Raw genomic sequence first — 24,099 nt, forward strand, 5'->3', positions numbered from 1 at the left:
GCTTCGCATGTTTGCAAGGTATACCCAAAGGTAGTACTATTCCAAGTGCTACATCATCCGTACCACTATGGACATACGAATAAGTCCCATTAGACAAAAAGAAAAACCCTGGGGGGGCATACACCTGTCTATCATAATCTACTGCAGAATACCTGGAATTCCTCCCAAAGGTATTTACCAAAGAGTTTGTGCCCTTACGCAATGCTATCCCTCAACAATTGACATACAATATAGTGTCAGTAAAATTGATAATTGGACAACAAGCAGGGTAATAACCAGCTTCTCAGGGAACTGTCAATTCCTTATACTGGTAACCCACCAGAGTAAGATTCTGTTTCTCCATATAGAAGTTGTTGCAATAAGTGTTGTTATCACACCACCAGATAACCCATGCCTCGTGGCTTTCTATAATATAGACAAGGACCTGGATAGCCAAGCCAAAATACTCCTTGGACTTTTATGAAGTCAAGGGGTAGAGTATAGATATAATTGACAATTGACAATGGATATGCTGTCCATAGACTAGTAATATAGAAGACAATTGTTTCTGTCGGGTACACCCGACAGAACCAATTGTTTTCTATATTACAATAGCCAGGTTCTGAGGGACACCGGGTCGCCCCATTATCTTTAATGTCCATAGACTAGTGACAGATTTAGTGGGGTAACAAGCAGTCCCTTCTACAAAGAGCCTCTTGTGTGTATCTAGAAACACATTGCTTGTGGCCATCCTTTTCTTTCGGACTTGAGGAACAACCTTATTCTTACTATGTAAAGGTACACTATGATCACTTTCCAAAAACCATGATACCCCACATAACATGATTAACAGGAAAATCACACGGGCAATACATGTTAACTGTTTATGGGTCCACACTGCATTGTGCTGGGCAACAAGAATCACTGACTGCTCTTCCTCAGCAACTATTCTACCAAAGGGATGCATAACGAATGATGATAAGGGGGCACAATACAAGGAAATATGCAAGTTTCTGGTGTCTGTCAGAGCCTTACTGGTACAGGCTCTAATTGTCCATCAATACGTTGGCGCTCTTGAGCACCGGCGGTGGAGCTTGCTCTGTCCTAAACTCGTAACCCACGTCGACCGCGGTGGTATACCTTTGGGGTATACTGCGATCTATCCTGTCCAGCGTTCAGACAGTGCACAAGACTCTCATCAACCTGAACTAACTCCGTTGATATTATAGCAATGTACACCCTGACTTATACAGTCCATCCCTAACTAATCTTTCTTCTCTTTTGGTGCACAGTCCCTCAGCCGAGGGCATAAATCGTACCTGGTGGCCCCAGGCAAAGAATGGTCAAAGAAAGGGGGCTCCTGGATAGCTCGTACTTCCGGAGGAACTGCTGCATTCAACACGTCATCATTTTCCTTGTCTGTTCGCGTCCAGGTCAGTTTGGCGTAAAAGTAAAAAACAATGGGGTAACCCTGTGTCCCTCAGAACCAGGGTATATATATGCAAAACTACAATGGTTTTGTCAGGGATAAACAATTGCTTTGTAGACAACAAATAAATCAAAGAGTAATTGCTTTATACACAATGAATGAAATCATTCGTTCAATGTAAACGAAAGCAAAGATTTAAAGGCACGCACGCATAATGGAACTCAAGACAAAACAAGCATTGGCATAGCCAATAGGTCTCGCCTTTGGGACCTTATAAGTGTTTAGTTATCCAGCACAATATCCTAGGTGCAACAACATCAAGTGTTGCATGGCTAAACACTTATAAGGTCCCAAAGGCGAGACTTATTGGCTCTGCCAATGCTTGTTAGTTATGCCACTAGCTAATAGGGTTGTGTGCTGTGCATCACCAACATGAAAGTTGGACTGGAGTACAGAGGTCCATTATTCCATGGAAAAAGCTACTGTCATAATAGATGCCTTGTATGGAGCCACTCGTTCTTTTTCGCATGAATCCTAGGCCCAATATGACTTCAGAGTGGGGTCAGGGAAGCTGCATGGACTAGCATGACTACAACGTTGACATTTTTACCCTGGGTGGACGCACAGCTAATTAAGCGTCAGAGGTGGGTCTTCATCAGGACTGGGGGTGGGGAAGCAATTGTTGACAGCCTGTCAAATAATGAGAAAGATGTGTCAGGTGTGTCCAACCTATCCACTGAGTAAAAGTCAGGAGAGGTAATATGATTTAGCGCTTACCGCATGCAATAAATGAAAGAGATCCCAATGGACCTGGATTGCTTCCAATTTCAAAGTATTGCTAGACCTACACCGCCAGGTTGTGGTCTAAAAGAAAAAAGTTAAAGTACATGTGAGTCACATATCGAGCCTGTAATGTCTACTAAAGCGTGTGATAATGCTTGCTAGAACATGACTCAGATTATTTTGTCATACTTTGTGTGCGCATGTTGGCACTATACGCCATCAAAGATTACTTAGGAAATCAAAAATGTGAAGCCATGCACAGCAGGGAACTACTGAAGCGGTCACGTACTTAAAATGACTTTTGAGTTAGTGCCGCTGCAAGTCAGATAAGAGCGTGTACTGCTTGGGGAAAACATAGACAGCAAGTAAATACTGAAGAAAGGCAACTTCGTGAATCATGGAAGCTCACGCAGCATTGAGAGCGCTTTGAGGAGTACTAACTGAGTTAAAAAATTCTTTCAAACGGAGCGCCATAATTAGCAGAGGACTGCTAATGCACGTTTAATCTAAGCCAGCAATTACATTTGAAGTCGAAGTCAAATGCATGCTTACGTTGAAATAGTGGTGCGTGGTATGCTAAGGACCTTCTAGTTACTTAATGTTTGGAGGAGCGCAAACCGTGATTAATGGAGTAACATAAATAGTGATGAATGAGGCAACGCGCTCACGGATAACGTGAAGACTGGCTTGAATAATTCAAGTGGGAAAAACGAGTTTGAGAGGGACCCCTTGAAACTCAAGGGAAAATAGGGTACTTTAGACCGATTCAGAGAGAGCTTTTCCCTTGTTACTATTTTTCAAGAAACAATACGTTGTATCAAAAGAGAAGTATTAAGTATCTAATGTTTATTTTGCTTTTCTGCATATATAAAAAGAAATACTTAAAAACACATGTTTATCTACAGACACAATTAAAAAAACATTTCATGTTACATCAGATCATATCAGTTAAAAACATATTACAATACATGTCATTTACATTTCCAACCAATGTGAGACAATTATGAGAATCCTATTATGACCAGCATAACGAGGAGACAGACAAACAACAAGATTCAAATTACTCTTTTTCTGTGCACATCAAAAAAACCTCAAATACAGCTTTTCACACGTTAACGTATTTGTGCGTTATTGACTCTGTATTGGGACTTTGATTTATGCAGATCCACTGCGTCGACGCGTTTCGATGGTTTTTAGGGATATGACCATCTTTATCAAGACAAATATTATGCTGTCTCCGAAATGCGAGAGATTCCTAAAACAGATCAAAATACCAACAATTACTTTTACTGTTCAGGTTTGTTTTGCGTCTTGACCAGAAGGATATGTTTTATATAAAAATTGGTCCACTCTAGGTTGTATATTTGACATTGTCCTTAGTGGGTTATAGTTCGACGCAGTGGATCTGCATAAATCAAAGTCCCAATACAGAGTCAATAACGCACAAATACGTTAACGTGTGAAAAGCTGTATTTGAGGTTTTTTTGATGTGCACAGAAAAAGAGTAATTTGAATCTTGTTGTTTGTCTGTCTCCTCGTTATGCTGGTCATAATAGGATTCTCATAATTGTCTCACATTGGTTGGAAATGTAAATGACATGTATTGTAATATGTTTTTAACTGATATGATCTGATGTAACATGAAATGTTTTTTTAATTGTGTCTGTAGATAAACATGTCTTTTTATATATGCAGAAAAGCAAAATAAACATTAGATACTTAATACTTCTCTTTTGATACAACGTATTGTTTCTTGAAAAATAGTAACAAGGGAAAAGCTCTCTCTGAATCGATTGAATAATTCAAGTGCAAGCTCAAATGCAGGCTTACATAAAAATAGTGGCGCGTGGTATGCTAAGAACCTCCTAATTACTTAGTGTTTGAAGGAGCACTAACCGTGATAAATGGAGTACCATGTATCAGTGCGCTCATGGATTACATGATGAAATCAGCTAATGTGAAACCTACACTTATAATAGAAAGGGGCGCGAGGTCCGATAGAAAACTAAAAAGTGAAAGAGTCAAGGCTCATAAGAATAGCGCTATCCGTGCACACTTAGAAATTAAACTGAATGGAATACCTCGTGAAAGGATAAAGTCTCGAATGAGCTCCACCAGCCGGTTGGGCCCGAGAAACAATAATTCAACCACGCCGCCTGTGAGCGATCGTGACGCTGTGAGCGAAGAGAAAAAGATTTATGAAGGGCAAGCATTCCACTGAATAATAAACAAGCAGAGATAAGAAAGGCAGATGCGGCCGCGAAAGTGAAAGTAATGGCCAGTGATGCGGAGCAAGAGATAAGAAAGGCAGATGGCGACTGCGCGCGTGCACGCGAGCGTGCTCGCAAGCTTGAGACCAGCAAAAGCTTGTGGGTAGCACTCTGAAAACACCCTTACTAAAAGTCGAGCATGCAGCACATGCGCTGCTCTAGGCTCGACCTAAAAAACGGAGTGATAAGCGTTTGCAACGGATAATATTTATCTAAATTGAAGCATTCATATATATATTTGCAAAATGTAAACAAGGCTGTCAGAACAGGATACAATCTAAGATGATGTGTTTTTTCTGTGACATTTAGTGCTGAGTGTAAAAAGTGCAGTGCATGTCATATATACAAGGTGAAAGTATGTACAATTTTACAAGGGAGAGAAAATGAAGATGGTCAGTGTAATAGGAAAACAATATCTCTGGCAGATAGAGCAGTCGCTTATTGATTTGAAACCAGAGACTTCATAGGTCTGAACCATGTGGAATCGTCGAAGTTTCGACCCTGACAACGCTTCCTTCAGGAATTAAGGGCGGACAAGGAATCTGTACATGGCAGGAAAACTGTAACCAGGTGATAGGAATCGTCTTGGGAGATCTGCAGTAGTCAGGAAAGCTCGGAAACGGCAAAATGAGGTAGTCTTAGAAGATCTTGATGAACAGGAACGGGCTGTTTCGAAAAATCAGCTGTGTCGGAAAGAAATGAATCAAATCCTTTGGGAGAAGCCAGGCAGGTGTCCTGGCAGTATGCAAGCGTTTCACAACAATCTCTCAGGTCAGTTTGGCACCACTGAAGGGGACAAACTGAGGACCTGTCTTGCACTCAGAGTCCCCAATCCCGTCCTTCACCCACTGGTCATAGGGCAGGAACAAAGGAATCCGGTGACAATGAGTCTCATGAATCTAGTTCTTATGGCCAGCGACTTTTACTGTGGTGCGCGTTGCCACCAGGACTTGTTCTGGCCCCGTACAACGCGGCTCCAAACTTTTCTTCCTCTGGAAGTTCTTGATGAGAACAAAGGGGCCTATTAGTATAGCGGGCTGTGTCACCACTGCGTTGGTGGCGGAAAATGCTTATTTCCATACGCCAGCAGCGGTCCTCTCGGCCGCCATAGTAGCATGGCCAAACATAGCCCATTTCCCGTCTGCCACGGTGCAACGCGAACCGCCATCAAAGAGCGCCCGCCACCGCTGCGGTGAGAGCCAATGGAGACTCACCGCCATGTGGAAACACGTCCGATTCGCCGTACAAATCAGGATGTCCCAAACATCCAGACGCACCGCAGCGGAGAAACCGCCCAACCAGAGACGACAGAAGCTCGACAGCGGAGCGCGTTACAAGATTCCCGGTCCCTTCCACCCGGCCCCGACCACCATGGATCCAGGTCTACACGTCTTCCCAGTGCTGTACCTGAAACATCACAAGCAAATCATGGACTGTCGTGGATGCTGCAGCAGGTACGCAATAACACAATCCCGCACACAACCACAACACACAACTTATGGGCTTATACAGGGTCCCTGTCAACACCAGACACACTGGTGTGGACAGGAACACATCCATAAGTGTGCTCACACATGTCCTACCTGGCACCAAATCACCCCTCTGCATCCAGGTCAACAATCTAACGCGATCATTAAGTAATGTCCCAGTCACGTCACCTCAGCGGTGAAGACGCGGGAAACCATGCGCGCAATGCAGAAGGCAGGGTCAGGCATGGGCAGTGCACAAAGACCACAGGGCCCCACCTCCACCCTCCACACACTAGGCCCCCCCAACATGAAGGGACATGCCATGTGCACCTCCTGTGCACTCCCATGCACAACAACAAGCTAGGTGAATTCACACTCTGCACCACACAACAAACAACTAGGAACACACACAGATAATGAACAACCACTCCACTGGACACACAGCCTGACAAGTCACACAGACATACCCCACACTGACACACAGCCACATACACAGACCACATGCCAGCAGCAATGGAGCACAACATATAGGGAAGCCAAAGTGAGGTGCACACAAATGGAAGGCCAAGGAAATAACCACCAAGCATTTGTACATCACATGCAAGACAAGCAACAGAGAACAACGCCCTCAGACCATCAAAGCACACATGGCTGGCACAGTGAGTGAAGTCAAACCACAGTCACCTCAGTGCAACAACTCAGGGAGGCAGCAAGGCAACCCATGTATAGGCACAGGGATAAGAGGAAGGCCCTGAAGTCAAACTGAGAACAGCCACACATATGTATACAATTACTTTACAGGAGTATGCCAGCAGCACAACCCACAGGGCCCATTGACACACTCCATGACTGTCAAACACAAGTAGGAAGCCCCACATATCCCCCCTCATACTTGCAGCACACAACACCAGTGTCAGACACACAGAAGGGTGTCAATAATGTCCAGTCAATACACAGACAAACAATAACACTCCCTGGGGGTATCCACAAACATCAGACACACACAGGGATGCCAGGACCAATGTCTGCACAAAAACAACAGCCAAAGACATACCTCAACAAAAACACACACAGAACCACAACAAGACCAGACTAGACCTGTGCAGCAAAACTGTGAAAAGGCAATGGGAGCACAGACAGAACAGGAGTGCACAACCTCATCAGTCAGGAACAATGCACAGACAACATACCACAACACAGACAAGAAGTGCACCATCACAGAACAACACAGCCACATCAAACACACAACAGATGCACAGGCCAAAACATCACATAGCAAACACAGCAGGACATCAGGGGATGCACACCAGGCAAGGACAAGGCAACATACACCCACAGCACTGCATGCACAACAAGCAGTGTGTGTACACAAAACATATCAGTCCCACACAGATATGAGTGACACACCATGAACACCCAAAACAACAATCAAAACAGCACACTGACAACATCACACTCTGGAAGTCAAGCAGTACCTCAGCATACAGACATACACCCAACATAACACCCACAGATTCACAAGTTGGTGACACAAAAGTGGAAACAACTTGACCAGAGGGCTGGGCAGCACAAACAGTTGAACTGCATATGAGCAACCATGACTGCTAAACAGTACAAGAACATCACATATAACCAATTGGGAACATGTCTTGAGTGGCACATTGCTCCTGGCCAAAGATCTGCACCACAGAGCACAGTGTCACAAATGAAGTGACGGGGAGACACACACACACAGGCAAACAAAGGGGACAGCTGACATTAAAGTGAAGTGTTGTGCACGTCAGTAGTGGGCATGGCAGGAGTGTACCATACACAAATAGAGGGAGTGCAGACTCACAATGGGTAGGAAAACAGCAAGGCCAGTGGCCACTCCAAGGTGCAGAGTATGTACATGAGAAGCTGCACAGGCAAGGGGAAAACAGCAGTGAATGACAAGGCCAGTGGGCAGGACAAAGTGCGAAGTGAGACCATGAGAAGCTGCACAGGCAAGGGGCACACAGCAGTGAACGACAAGGCCAGTGGGCAGGACAAAGTGTAAAGTGAGACCATGAGAAGCTGCACAGTCAAGGGGCACACAGCAGTGAACGACAAGGCCAGTGGGCAGGACAAAGTACAGAGTGAGTCCATGAGAAGCTGCACAGGGAATGTGTGCAACTGTACCCTGCCATGGTCAGCAACACAGTCAGGGGGGTAACAATGGGCAGTACAGGCACCGCTGTGGGAGAGACAGTTGTGTGAGGGTGACTACCACTCAGACTTGGCTGTCAGTCGGACTGGGAGCTGGCTTTGTGTCGGGGACAGTTGGAGTACATGACCGGGGAGAGAGAGGCCCTGCTTGGACCAGGTGGTGTAGTGGCACGTGGAGGTGAATTCATGCTGACGTGAGACACAGTGTGGGTGGGAAATTGTGGAGGGGTGCCTTTCCACTTCTTGGGAATTTTAAATGTCTTTCCTGTCTTGAGATCAATGGGAGGTGGTGTGGACACAACAGGCACACTCACCACCAAAGCTGCATCAGGTGCATACGCTGGCCCTCCCTCTGGGGACGTGCTGGATCCAGCGGTACGCTTCGCTTGCCCTTGGCCCTCCATCCCCTGTTTCCCAGGTGTTTCTCCTACAGTGCCCTCCTTTCCCTGCTTCACTGGGCTTGGAATGGGAGTCGAGGTAGTGGGTGAATCTGCATTTGAGCCCTTCTTATGTGTACCCTTTGCAGGCACCACCTTCTCAGTGGGCATGGAAACTCTCTGCTTGTCTTTGCGAGACGCTTTTAGGACAGGAGAGTCCTTGGCTGGGGATGCATCTGAGGCATGTGACTCTGAGGTCTGCTTCTTTGCTTTATGGGCCTTGGTGTCGCCTGACAGGCTTTTGTCTTTGCACTCTGGGGTGGCTTTAGTTTTCTGTGGGGATGGTGTCTGCGCCCTGGACCGCTTGGGCTGCTGCTGTGTGCTTCGTGTGCTGTATTGTGACCTTTAGGTCTGTGGAGCGTGGTCACTATCGTCAGACGTGGCCACTGGCAAGGGGGTGGACAAAGGGACTGGAGCTGGACTACGAGATTGTGCCAGTTGAAGGGCTGCCGTCACTGCAGAGGACAAAGCCTGGACAGTCCCGTTCAGCCTACCCATGTCTGAACGTATTCCCTCCATGAAAGCAACCACCTGTGCCAATTTTTTGTCGTGGTCTATGAAGGCATTGAGGAGAGCTGTCTGGCCCACACACAGCTGGTGCAAAAGGTCCACAGACTCAGAACTGATGGCAGCAGGGGGGACAGGGGCAGGGGCAGTGGTGCCTGGGGTGAAGGACAGTCTTCCCTTCTTACTGGGGTGAACACTGGCAGCACCAGAGGAAGTAGCTGGGAGGGTGGGCACTGTTCGCTGTGTGGTGGAGGAGGAGGCAGAGTCCCCATCCCCTGTGCCCGCCAACATGAAGGCGTCACCACTGGTATCAGATGAAGTTGAGCTTTGCGCCTCTGACAGTGATTCCTCCAGCAGACTCCTGTCCCCCTCCGATGTGCTGGCCACATCTGTGTCACTGTGCTCATGTGCAGCTGTTGTGCTTGATTCCCCACCACTGGTGTCCATCCCCTGTCCCTCCGTGACCACGGGAGATGCTGCATGAGAGAGAGAAGTAGGGTCTGTTCAGTGTCAGCAACATTACAAACATATGCAAGCAAAGCATCACTGATGATGACTAAATCTACATGTTGCACACCACCCTTTGCAATGACATTGTGCTAACTCACTTTATTGACTCAAACAGTGTGTGTAAACAAGAAAATCAGGCATAAGTGAGCCATGTGATGACCACACAGCACAACAGCCTGCTGGTGGCTCCGTTCAACCAGACACACAAATGGCTCAGAGCACACCCAGGGCCATGATGGGGACAAGGATGAAGCCTTCAACATATTGCCACTGTCAGATCTAGATGGAGCAGGAGGGGACAACACAGATACAGACTACAACATGACATTCCACAATCGACATGAGCCCATGCCATCCACCATGTTCTTCTTTGGGGCACAACTACTGTTGCACATTGGCGTCAGATGCTTGTTTCCGGTCCAGGGAAGACATTGCTTCCAATTTCAAAGTATTGCTAGACCTACACCGCAAGGTTGTGGTCTAAAAGAAAAAAGTTAAAGTACATGTCAGTCACATATCGCGCCTGTAATGTCTACTAAAGCGTGTGATAATGCTTGCCAGAACATGACTCAGATTATTTTGTCATACTTTGTGTGCGCATGTTGGCACTATACGCCATCAAAGATTACTTAGGAAATCAAAAATGTGAAGCCATGCACAGCAGGGAACTACTGAAGCGGTCACGTACTTAAAATGACTTTTGAGTTAGTGCCGCTGCAAGTCAGATAAGAGCGTGTACTGCTTGGGGAAAACATAGACAGCAAGTAAATACTGAAGAAAGGCAACTTCGTGAATCATGGAAGCTCACGCTGCATTGAGAGCGCTTTGAGGAGTACTAACTGAGTTAAAAAATTCTTTCAAACGGAGTGCCATAATTAGCAGAGGATTGCTAATGCACGTTTAATCTAAGCCAGCAATTAAATTTGAAGCCGAAGTCAAATGCATGCTTATGTTGAAATAGTGGTGCATGGTATGCTAAGGACCTTCAAGTTACTTAATGTTTGGAGGAGCGAAAACCGTGGTTAATGGAGTAACATGAATAGTGATGAATGAGGCAACGCGCTCACGGATAACTTGAAGACTGCCTTGAATAATTCAAGTGCAAGCTCAAATGCAGGCTTACGTAAAAATAGTGGTGCGTGGTATGCTAAGAACCTCCTAATTACTTAGTGTTTGAAGGAGCACTAACCGTGATAAATGGAGTACCATGTATCAGTGCGCTCATGGATTACATGATGAAATCAGCTAATGTGAAACCTACACTTATAATAGAAAGGGGCGCGAGGTCCGATAGAAAACTAAAAAGTGAAAGAGTCAAGGCTCATAAGAATAGCGCTATCCGTGCACACTTAGAAATTAAACTGAATGGAATACCTCGTGAAAGGATAAAGTCTCGAATGAGCTCCACCAGCCGGTTGGGCCCGAGAAACAATAATTCAACCACGCCGCCTGTGAGCGATCGTGACGTTGTGAGCGAAGAGAAAAAGATTTATGAAGGGCAAGCATTCCACTGAATAATAAACAAGCAGAGATAAGAAAGGCAGATGCGGCCGCGAAAGTGAAAGTAATGGCCAGTGATGCGGAGCAAGAGATGAGAAAGGCAGATGGCGACTGCGCGCGTGCACGCGAGCGTGCTCGCAAGCTTGAGACCAGCAAAAGCTTGTGGGTAGCACTTTGAAAACACCCTTACTAAAAGTCGAGCATGCAGCACATGCGCTGCTCTAGGCTCGACCTAAAAAACGGAGTGATAAGCGTTTGCAACGGATAATATTTATCTAAATTGAAGCATTCATATATATATTTGCAAAATGTAAACAAGGCTGTCAGAACAGGATACAATCTAAGATGATGTGTTCTACGGTGACATTTAGTGCTGAGTGTAAAAAGTGCAGTGCATGTCATATATACAAGGTGAAAGTATGTACAATTTTACAAGGGAGAGAAAATGAAGATGGTCAGTGTAATAGGAAAACAATATCTCTGGCAGATAGAGCAGTCGCTTATTGATTTGAAACCAGAGACTTCATAGGTCTGAACCATGTGGAATCGTCGAAGTTTCGACCCTGACAACGCTTCCTTCAGGAATTAAGGGCGGACAAGGAATCTGTACATGGCAGGAAAACTGTAACCAGGTGATAGGAATCGTCTTGGGAGATCTGCAGTAGTCAGGAAAGCTCGGAAACGGCAAAATGAGGTAGTCTTAGAAGATCTTGATGAACAGGAACGGGCTGTTTCGAAAAATCAGCTGTGTCGGAAAGAAATGAATCAAATCCTTTGGGAGAAGCCAGGCAGGTGTCCTGGCAGTATGCAAGCGTTTCACAACAATCTCTCAGGTCAGTTTGGCACCACTGAAGGGGACAAACTGAGGACCTGTCTTGCACTCAGAGTCCCCAATCCCGTCCTTCACCCACTGGTCATAGGGCAGGAACAAAGGAATCCGGTGACAATGAGTCTCATGAATCTAGTTCTTATGGCCAGCGACTTTTACTGTGGTGCGCGTTGCCACCAGGACTTGTTCTGGCCCCATATAACGCGGCTCCAAACTTTTCTTCCTCTGGAAGTTCTTGATGAGAACAAAGGGGCCTATTAGTATGGCGGGCTGTGTCACCACTGCGTTGGTGGCGGAAAATGCTTATTTCCATACGCCAGCAGCGGTCCTCTCGGCCGCCATAGTAGCATGGCCAAATATAGCCCATTTCCCGTCTGCCACGGTGCAACGCGAACCGCCATCAAAGAGCGCCCGCCACCGCTGCGGTGAGAGCCAATGGAGACTCACCGCCATGTGGAAACACGTCCGATTCGCCGTACAAATCAGGATGTCCCAAACATCCAGTCGCACCGCAGCGGAGAAACCGCCCAACCAGAGACGACAGAAGCTCGACAGCGGAGCGCGTTACAAGATTCCCGGTCCCTTCCACCCGGCCCCGACCACCATGGATCCAGGTCTACACGTCTTCCCAGTGCTGTACCTGAAACATCACCAGCAAATCATGGACTGTCGTGGACGCTGCCGCAGGTACGCAATAACACAATCCCGCACACAACCACAACACACAACTTATGGGCTTATACAGGGTCCCTGTCAACACCAGACACACTGGTGTGGACAGGAACACATCCATAAGTGTGCCCACACATGTCCTACCTGGCACCAAATCACCCCTCTGCATCCAGGTCACCAATCTAACGCGATCATGAAGTAATGTCCCAGTCACGTCACCTCAGCGGTGAAGACGCGGGAAACCATGCGCGCAATGCAGAAGGCAGGGTCAGGCATGGGCAGTGCACAAAGACCACAGGGCCCCACCTCCACCCTCCACACACTAGGCCCCCCCCAACATGAAGGGACATGCTATGTGCACCTCCTGTGCACTCCCATGCACAACAACAAGCTAGGTGAATTCACACTCTGCACCACACAACAAACAACTAGGAACACACACAGATAATGAACAACCACTCCACTGGACACACAGCCTGACAAGTCACACAGACATACCCCACACTGACAAACAGCCACATACACAGACCACATGCCAGCAGCAATGGAGCACAACATATAGGGAGGCCAAAGTGAGGTGCACACAAATGGAAGGCCAAGGAAATAACCACCAAGCATTTGTACATCACATGCAAGACAAGAAACAGAGAACAACACCCTCAGACCATCAAAGCACACATGGCTGGCACAGTGAGTGAAGTCAAACCACAGTCACCTCAGTGCAACAACTCAGGGAGGCAGCAAGGCAACCCATGTATAGGCACAGGGATGAGAGGAAGGCCCTGAAGTCAAACTGAGAACAGCCACACATATGTATACAATTACTTTACAGGAGTATCCCAGCAGCACAACCCACAGGGCCCATTGACACACTCCATGACTGTCAAACACAAGTAGGAAGCCCCACATATCCCCCCTCATACTTGCAGCACACAACACCAGTGTCAGACACACAGGAGGGTGTCAATAATGTCCAGTCAATACACAGACAAACAATAACACTCCCTGGGGGTATCCACAAACATCAGACACACACAGGGATGCCAGGACCAATGTCTGCACAAAAACAACAGCCAAAGACATACCTCAACAAAAACACACACAGAACCACAACAAGACCAGACTAGACCTGTGCAGCAAAACTGTGAAAAGGCAATGGGAGCACAGACAGAACAGGAGTGCACAACCTCATCAGTCAGGAACAATGCACAGACAACATACCACAACACAGACAAGAAGTGCACCATCACAGAACAACACAGCCACATCAAACACACAACAGATGCACAGGCCAAAACATCACATAGCAAACACAGCAGGACATCAGGGGATGCACACCAGGCAAGGACAAGACAACATACACCCACAGCACTGCATGCACAACAAGCAGTGTGTGTACACAAAACATATCAGTCCCACACAGATATGAGTGACACACCATGAACACCCACAACAACAATCAAAACAGCACACTGACAACATCACACTCTGGAAGTCAAGCAGTACCTCAGCATACAGACATACACCCAACATAACACCCACAGATTCACAAGTTGGTGACACAAAAGTGGAAACAACTTGACCAGAGGGCTGGGCAGCACAAACAGTTGAACTGCATATGAGCAACCATGACTGCTAAACATTACAAGAACATCACATATAACCAATTGGGAACATGTCCTGAGTGGCACATTGCTCCTGGCCAAAGATCTGCACCACAGAGCACAGTGTCACAAATGAAGTGACGGGGAGACACACACACACAGGCAAACAAAGGGGACAGCTGACATCAAAGTGAAGTGTTGTGCACGTCAGTAGTGGGCATGGCAGGAGTGTACCATACACAAATAGAGGGAGTGCAGACTCACAATGGGTAGGCATCTGAAGTACAGATAGGGGATTGTATGACACCACACACAACATGCCATATTGGAGGCAATAAAGCACCATGTGACAGCAATGCATGAGAAAAGACACCCACAATGTCAGCGTGGATCAGCAGGTCTGCACAGTGAGTACAAACAGTATTAAGACACATGGCTGGTCAACAAAACACAACACTGAATTGCCAGTCACACACTCTGCATACTCACAATTGCCAAAAGCAACAAGTAGGAGTCAGCCATAACTGCAAGGACACACCAACACACTGCACAGTGCACAACATACAACTCACACATGTACACACAATAACAATCACAGGGTTGAACAATCCAAACAACAGGCAACCAACTCATGGGTGACACATGTGTAGTTGACATTGCAGGGGCACACACACATCAACACTCCCGACAAAGTCACCCCCTTCACACTGCACACTTCTTGACCACCCAAGTGCACACATTGAAAGTAACCAATGTGACTAGGATGACTGACCATCACAAGATGAGCAAACACCTACACTGCTGGGCACACATGAAAGCAACAACACACATACATGATGACCCTGGCCAGCCTGCCTGCAATCCTGTGACTAGAATCCCACTATGTGCTGGCAGTGCCCCCAAACCAGACATGTGTACAATATAGCCATCATGAACAAAGAAAGAATATGATAATGGTATGTCATCTAAAAACAACATCATTGCACCCACAAGTATCAGAGTCAGAAAGAACTGAAGTCCCTGTCACCCCTGTAAAAATAGAATAAGTGAGACAAGCCATTGGCAAAGTTGAAGCGGCACACATCGCATGTGGCACAGTAAACCATATACACACGGAAAAAACTTTATTTAGTAAGGACACTGACAAAACTGACAACAGGAGCAACTGTCTTTATTCACGTATTGCACAGATAGGCACCAAGATTAGAGAAGAGCAAGGCACAAAATGCACAGTATGTCCATGAGAAGCAGCACTGGCAAGGGGAAAACAGCAAGGCCAATGGCCAGTCCAAGGTACAGAGTATGTCCATGAGAAGCTGCACAGGCAAGGGGAAAACCTCAAGGCCAGTGGCCAGTCCAAGGTGCAGAGTATGTCCATGAGATGAGAAGCTGCACAGGCAAAGGGAAAACAGCAAGGCCAGTGGCCACTCCAAGGTGCAGAGTATGTACATGAGAAGCTGCACAGGCAAGGGGAAAACAGCAGTGAATGACAAGGCCAGTGGGCAGGACAAAGTGCGAAGTGAGACCATGAGAAGCTGCACAGGCAAGGGGCACACAGCAGTGAACGACAAGGCCAGTGGGCAGGACAAAGTGGAAAGTGAGACCATGAGAAGCTGCACAGTCAAGGGGCACTCAGCAATGATTGACAAGGCCAGTGGGCAGGACAAAATACAGAGTGAGTCCATGAGAAGCTGCACAGGGAATGTGTGCAACTGTACCCTGCCATGGTCAGCAACACAGTCAGGGGGGTAACAAAGGGCAGTACAGGCACCGCTGTGGGAGAGACAGTTGTGTGAGGTTGACTACCACTCAGACTTGGCTGTCAGTCGGACTGGGAGCTGGCTGTGTGTCGGGGACAGTTGGAGTACATGACCGGGGAGAGAGAGGCCCAGCTGAGGTAGAGCTATCAGTGGCTTGAGAAGCCGAAGGGCTGCTTGGACCAGGTGGTGTAGTGGCACGTTGAGGTGAATTCATGCTGACGTGAGACACAGTGTGGGTGGGAAATTGTGGAGGGGTGCCTTTCCACTTCTTGGGAATTTTAAATGGCTTTCCTGTCTTGAGATCAATGGGAGGTGGTGTGGACACAACAGGCACACTCACCACCAAAGCTGCATCAGGTGCATACGCAGGCCCTCCCTCTGGGGACGTGCTGGATCCAGCGGTACGCTTCCCTTGCCCTTGCCTTTGGCCCTCCATCCCCTGTTTCCCAGGTGTTTCTCCTACAGTGCCCTCCTTTCCCTGCTTCACTGGGCTTGGAATGGGAGTCGAGGTAGTGGGTGAATCTGCATTTGAGCCCTTCTTATGTGTACCCTTTGCAGGCACCACCTTCTCAGTGGGCATGGAAACTCTCTGCTTGTCTTTGCGAGATGCTTTTAGGACAGGAGAGTCCTTGGCTGGGGATGCATCTGAGGCGTGTGACTCTGAGGTCTGCTTCTTTGCTTTATGGGCCTTGGTGTCGCCTGACGGGCTTTTGTCTTTGCACTCTGGGGTGGCTTTAGTTTTCTGTGGGGATGGTGTCTGCGCCCTGGACCGCTTGGGCTGCTGCTGCTGCTGTGTGCTTCGTGTGCTGTATTGTGACCTTGAGGTCTGTGGAGCGTGGTCACTATCGTCAGACGTGGCCACTGGCAAGGGGGTGGACAAAGGGACTGGAGCTGGACTACGAGATTGTGCCAGTTGAAGGGCTGCCGTCACTACAGAGGACAAAGCCTGGACAGTCCCATGCAGCCTACCCATGTCTGAACGTATGCCCTCCATTAAAGCAACCACCTGTGCCAATTTTTTGTCGTGGTCTATGAAGGCATTGAGGAGAGCTAACTGACCCACACTCAGCTGGCGCAAAAGGTCCACAGACTCAGAACTGATGGCAGCAGGGGGGACAGGGGCAGAGGCAGTGGTGCCTGGGGTGAAGGACAGTCTTCCCTTCTTACTGGGGCGAACACTGGCAGCACCAGAGGAAGTAGCTGGGAGGGAGGGCACTGTTCGCTGTGTGGTGGAGGCAGAGTACCCATCCCCTGTGCCCGCCAACATGAAGGCGTCACCACTGGCATCAGATGAAGTTGAGCATTGCGCCTCTGACTGTGATTCCTCCAGCAGACTCCTGTCCCCCTCCGAGGTGCTGGTCACATCTGTGTCACTGTGCTCATGTGCAGCTGTTGTGCTTGATTCCCCACCACTGGTGTCCATCCCCTGTCCCTCCGTGACCACGGGAGATGCTGCATGAGAGAGAGAAGTCAGGTCTGTTCAGTGTCAGCAACATTACAAACATATGCAAGCAAAGCATCACTGACGATGACTAAATCTACATGTTGCACACCACCCTTTGCAATGACATTGTGCTAACTCACTTTATTGACTCAAACAGTGTGTGTAAACAAGAAAACCAGGCATAAGTGAGCCATGTGATGACCACACAGCACAACAGCCTGCTGGTGGCTCCGTTCAACCAGACACACAAATGGCTCAGAGCACGCCTAGGGCCATGATGGGGGCAAGGATGAAGCCTACAACATGTTGCCACTGTCAGATCTAGATGGAGCAGGAGGGGACAACACAGATACAGACTACAACATGACAATCCACAATGGACATGAGCCCTTGCCATCCACCATGTTGTCCTTTGGGGCACAACTACTGTTGCACATTGGCGTCAGATGCTTGTTTCAAGTCCAGGGAAGACATGGCTTGGCAGTTCGGGCTGGACTGTTCCCATGAGGCACAGGGTCAGACTGATTTGCATATGGCCATGTCTAAACTGGGGTGGTGGAGTGAGCTAAAGAATGATGATGGATTTAACCCAGATCAGTTGACTGGGGGTGAGTGTTTGATTTGCTCAAACGAACCGTCCATCATCCCCTTTGGTGTCAGATGTCTATGCCTCACAAATCTGAGGTCAGGCAATGCACGCATTGATGAAAGCACACTCAGAACAGGCACACTGCAGTTCACTTCCATGGGATTTTCCAGACTACCCCAATGCAGACGATACCTGAAGCCCACGACTCAGAATGCAATGGAAATGCCCAGTACTCAAATTACATTAGGAAGTACAGGTAGAGAAAATGCATGACAGCTGCACCCAGCACAAAGGCCACTCACAAGCCACTGCATCACACTACCAACATCACATAGGCCAGCGCTGGCACAGGCTGTGTACACATGCAGCCACTCACAGCCAAAGTCACCCTTCCCAGAATACTCACCCCTAGCTTGCTGCTGATGCTCCTTCAAACGTGCATCCAGCTCAGGCTGTGTCACGGCCAAGATGCGGCCCATCAGTGATGTCATACTGCGCCGTGCCAACCTGCCAGTGCGAGGGAGCAGCCCCAGTGTCATGTCCACCACGTTCTTTGCCAGCCGACAGATGGCGTCCCACCTCTTGTGGCAGTGGGTGCGCCGTCGGTTTGAGACACTCAGAGCCCGCACCTTGGTCGCAATGGCCCTCCACACGGCCTTACGCTGCACTTTGAGCTGCAAGCATGGGAGACAAGAGTGGGAAAACATCAGTGACACAGTGTTATGTAACAAAATCCCTCAGGACATTAGCATGATAATGACTCATCCCAAATCCACAGACCTGTTTTTCTGAGACAAATATGCATCTCACATTCTACATCTGCATGGGACAAACACACGTAAATGCATGCAGGTGTTAGGCGGGTACACAGTACCAGCACAGAAAGCCACGTGTAGTTTGCCCACATCTACTGTCCATATCTAGGTTGAGCAAGACATACATCACATATCAACATGTGTTTGGGGGTAGACTCACTGTGTCCAACACTGCGTAGCCCTCAATGTTCTTGCCCTGTGAATAGCTCACTGTCATGGATGTCACATTGAGGGACATGATCTCACAAACCCACACCCTTCTCGCGAGGCCTGTCGTGTGCAATGTACAGGGCTGAGATGGCTCACTGCTGGAGTGCAATGAGATGAGACACATGTAAAACTCTGTAAGTTCTGTGATCTGTCCTTGTCATTTTGGGCGGTGACTGTGCAGGCCATGTGGGCTCACACTGAGATGGACAACAGGGACCCACACAGCCATTCACACAAGCAATCACTGTCCTGACTCCTGCATTACCAACTTGCAGCGTCACTGTATGGCTGACAAGACAACACATGTCCCTCAAATCTTGATGTGCAGGCAGGGAAACATGTGGAATAGGGTACACCCCCCTTCCCCCTGGAGAAAGCATGTTAGGCAGTGCATGACACAATCCCACACCCTCAGGCACATACTGCATCAGACCAACTATATGTGTGCTCCCCTGCACTCTCACCCCCCCTGTTGATGATTTACCACGACATTAGGGGCAATATATAGCCTTGGGTACTGTGTGAGCACCTCGTCCACCAGGACCTCCAGCTCCTCGCTGGTGAAGGGACTGGCACGGATCTTCTCAGTCTTTGCCATCACTGTGGACATAAGACATCAGCGGCGGCAGCAGCAGGTGAGGGGTCTCAGGCAGCAGTCCCTGGAGGCAGCAGCAGGTGAGGGGTCTCAGGCAGCAGTCCCTGGAGGCAGGGTCTCAGGCAGCAGTTCCTGGAGGCAGCAGCAGGTGAAGGGTCTCAGGCAGCAGTCCCTGGAGGCAGCAGCAGGTGATGGGTCTCAGGCAACAATCCCTGGCGGCAGCAGCAGGTGAGGGGTCTCAGGCAGCAGGCTCTGGGAGTAGTGGAAATGTGAGGCTCTCTCCCACACATATATATCGCCCTGGGGTCGTTTCAGTGGTGCTAAGGTGCTGCAATTGGTGTTCCATGTCTGCCTTTTTTCAAATTAATCCAATGACTGGCTCCGCGGTGGCAGAGCATGCCTACCGCAATTTTCAAAATTGTATCATGCTACCGTGATTGCGCTTCCCCTTGGCTGTAAGGGCATGATCCATGGCGGTGACACACCGCAGGGGCCAGGCAGGCGCTACCACGTTAGTGCATCTTTCAATTGCATTCACTGACCAGCCCCGCGGTGGCGGAGCACGCCTACCGCGATTTTCAAAATTGCATCATGCTACCGCAATTGTGCTTCCCATTGGCTGTAAGGGCATGGTCCATGGTGGTAACACGCCGCTGGTGCCAGGCGGTGGCTAACAGGATTTGGGTGCCGTACATTGATATGGGTGGCCGGGATTTGGGTGGCGGAGCATGCCAACCGCCATTTAGCAATACATATATACCTATCACTACCACAATAGTGTCATGGTCCATGGCGGTGACACATATGCCTATCCCTACCGTGAGTGTGTCTTGTGCATTACAAGACACACTCGCAGTAGTGATAGGCATATACATAGCTTCAAATGACGGTTGGCATGCTCCGCCACCCAAATCACGGCCAGTATGGTCGGTCGCTACGGCGAGGCTGCAGCATCACATTGTTGACTCTGTGCGTTATTGGGTTTTTGGAGCACGTTTCAGGCACCTATGGACACATCATGCTGTGTCAATATCAATGGTAATTTATGGACTTAGAACAGTAGACACTTACATTTAATCATGGCACTGGATGTCATTGATATGGTCTCCTGTTACGAATGACAGCCTTTACGTAATATCTACCACCAAATGCCACACTGTAATTCCTTATGTTGCACAACAATTACCACCAGTTTCATACCTGACACCATACATGACCCCCAATTTCATATAGGAGCCCATATGTCACCCTAAATTTCAATATTTACTCATAATTTAAGCATAAATGTCATCACTGAACACATGTGTCACCCTGTTGTCATTTTGGTAAGACCAATTACAGCCTTCATGTAATGTTATTGGACACACTAGCAACTCCTGCAGTGTATGTCTACATGTCCATGTGGGTGATCTACATACTCAAGGATGTTAAGTACATAAGCGCCACACTTGGCATACTGTACATTCTTATTCTTTGGGTATATGCCTTAGTGGATGTTTTGTCTACATGTCTGCCACCTGTTACCACAGTGACTTGTGTTGTTGTGTCTGGTATGTGCTCATGTTGTTGGGCCTGTCGTATGTGATTTTGTCACATGTAGATTTCCACAATAGTGAGTTAGTTGACATTGGAGTTGAGTTATGTGGTGTGTTCCGTTGGTACTCACCAACATCCAGTGCATTTCCATTGTTCACACCCAGAATGTTGCGTTGGATAATGGACTGTAGGCAAAATTGGGGATGGTGCTCACTGCCTCGGAAGTTTGATATGGCATTTGTGAACAGTCAACGATGGTCCACTAATGCCTGCACATTGATGGAATGGGTATGCTTTCATTTGCAGTGATTGTGTGCAGTGTTGGTAGGTTGCACAAGTAGGACACGTGTGCAGTCAATTGCCACCAACACGAGTGTATGTGCCTGCTATGGCATGGTAGCCTTGCTTGCTCACCAGCTGTTCCTGCGCAGTGTGGGTGAACTGAATGTGCTGGTGAATCAAGATGATGAGGGCATCCAAGACAGGTGAGATGTACCTTGATAGGGCTACCTGTGACACTCATCCAACTCTTACTTTTGTTCATTGGAAGGTACCAGTGGCCAACAAGTGATGCATAGCCAGCAGCTTTGTCTGCGAAGGGATGTTGATTGTCCGCTGTGTCGGTCCTGCCAGCCTGTGGGGAATGTGGCTCAGGATGCATGTCCTTTGGAACATGTGGTGTGCAATTACATCCACTGGTGTCATGTGTCTGAGGCTGTTGTGCATTTGTAAGGCACCCAGTCTATTCATGCACTGACTTGTTGGTCTACTGGGGTGGGTTTGTCCTGGTAGAGTTGTAGGTTGGTGTAGTGACACTGTTGTGTCTCCAAGCAGCTGGATGATTATCTCCATGGCATCTGTTGTAGTCCATATGTTTCTTTGGGCAGTGCTACCTTCATACTGCATGTCATTGTTCAACTTAAGAGCAGAATAAAGGTTGTCTACAGTCCCTGCTGATTACGTACCTTTTCCACTTTTTGTGTGCCACATTGACAATCTGTCTGCTTGTTGAGAGTATTGGGCAGTGGTGTAATGGTGGCTTGTTACACGGGTACACATACTCTGCAAATGCTTTGCATTATCTGTCACTGTCAAACTTTGAATTGTAATTAGCAGCAGATATGGCATGTGTACTGATGACAGTGGAAATTAGCACATGCTTGTGAATATGTATGCGAATGTCTCTGAACTTGTGTGGATTTGAAGTGGCACTAAATCCAAAAACAGTCCTACTGAACTAGCCACATTGTGTTGTTAATGTGTCCCCTGTCGTGATTGCACAAAAAGGTGTGGCAGGTACAGCAGCCACGTGGAAGCCAGCAGTGTCTCTGCTTCCCACATGTCCTGTATCATATACTCTCAGGGCTAGGTACACAAGCGCTTGAAATGTAACTATTAGCATTCACAGAGACAGTTTCCGTATTGGTTCTACTCACTGTGCAAATACAGAACAGGTGTACGACTATTTTGTCTGAAGGTGGCACATCATCTTATTTGCACTGTAAGCTTTAAGTGATGCCAGTCAATGTTAGCGCTTTGACATGAAAAATGTAGGATTTTGGGCACATCTAATTGTGTGTTGCAATGACGTGTCCCCTTTCATCTCACCTAGGAAGCGACCTAATGTGTATCGTCCCTTCACCCTGCTGGCTGACATGGAGGATAATGACGTAATACGAAGATTCCATCTGGACAGAACAAACCTACAAGAACTATGTGCAATGTTGGAGCCACACCTCCGTCCTCGCAGGACATATCCAACAGCACTCACGGCAACATCGAAGATGATGGCGTTCCTGCATTTCTTGGCTACTGGGTCATTCCAGAATGCGGTAGGCATTGCAGGGGGTATGTCTCAACCAACCTTCAGCATGGTGCTACGGGCTGTCCTGTCGGCCATGATGCAATACAAGGACCGATTCATACATTTCCCCAGGAGGCAGGAATTGGCGAACGCAAAGGGTGATTTTTATGCACTTGGACACATCCCTAAAGTTGTTGGTGCAATAGACTGCACACATGTTGGCCTGGTTCCACCACAGGCAAGGGAGCACATATACAGGAATCAGAATCATTTCCATGCCATCAATTTGCAGGTGGTGTGCCAGGCCGATATGATCATCTCACACGTCTGTGCCAAGTTTCCAGGATCAGCCCACGATTCCTACATCATGCGCAACAGCATTGTGCCCCAGCTGATGGCCAATCTGCTTCCGGAGCGGGCATGGATTGTGGGTGAGTACGCAGAGGCAAGTCGTGTGCTGTATGTGTGCTATGCTGTCCTTGGCCACAGTTAAGACACTCAATCTGTATGTGTATTTCACACTTAGGTGACTCTGCATATCCCAACGGCCCTTGGTTGCTTAGCCCACTACGCAATGCCCATGGAAGGACACGTCGGATGGTGGAGCGAACATTGGGACTCCTGAAATCGCGTTTTCGCTGCCTGGACAAGACCGGAGGGGCTCTGCTGTACTCACCCAAAAAGGCATGTCAGATAGTAGTAACATGCTGCATGCTACACAACCTAGCCTTGCGGAGAGGAATCCCCTTGTTTCTGGATGATGATGACCAGCCGCAGCCTCCACCTGCAAACCCACAAATGTCGAGTGACAAGAATAGTGGAGAGGAGGAAGGTGTCGACCTGCGTCAGCAGCTCATCAACAACTACTTCACTTGAAGGTGAGTGACAATGTACAACGGGGCCGTTGTCTGCTGATGTTGTGCTTGGTGAAAAGGTCTATGTGAGCTTTGTGACTGCAGCCTGTTGTTGAGTTAGTGCTGGCTGCAAATGTGTTGGGAACTGGGTAGTTTGGCACAACTACTTGATGTATATGTCGGTACTGTTGCTCATTGTAATGTGTGCAGATTGGAGTGCCTTGATGACAAGTGTTGTGCGATGGTTGATAGGCCACCACCTGAGTAGCGAATAATGTTCTGTTGTGTTTTCCTATGTCCCTTCAGCCTCTACTTG

This window comes from Triturus cristatus, chromosome 11 (assembly GCF_964204655.1).
Source record: "Triturus cristatus chromosome 11, aTriCri1.1, whole genome shotgun sequence".
Taxonomy (NCBI): domain Eukaryota; kingdom Metazoa; phylum Chordata; class Amphibia; order Caudata; family Salamandridae; genus Triturus; species Triturus cristatus.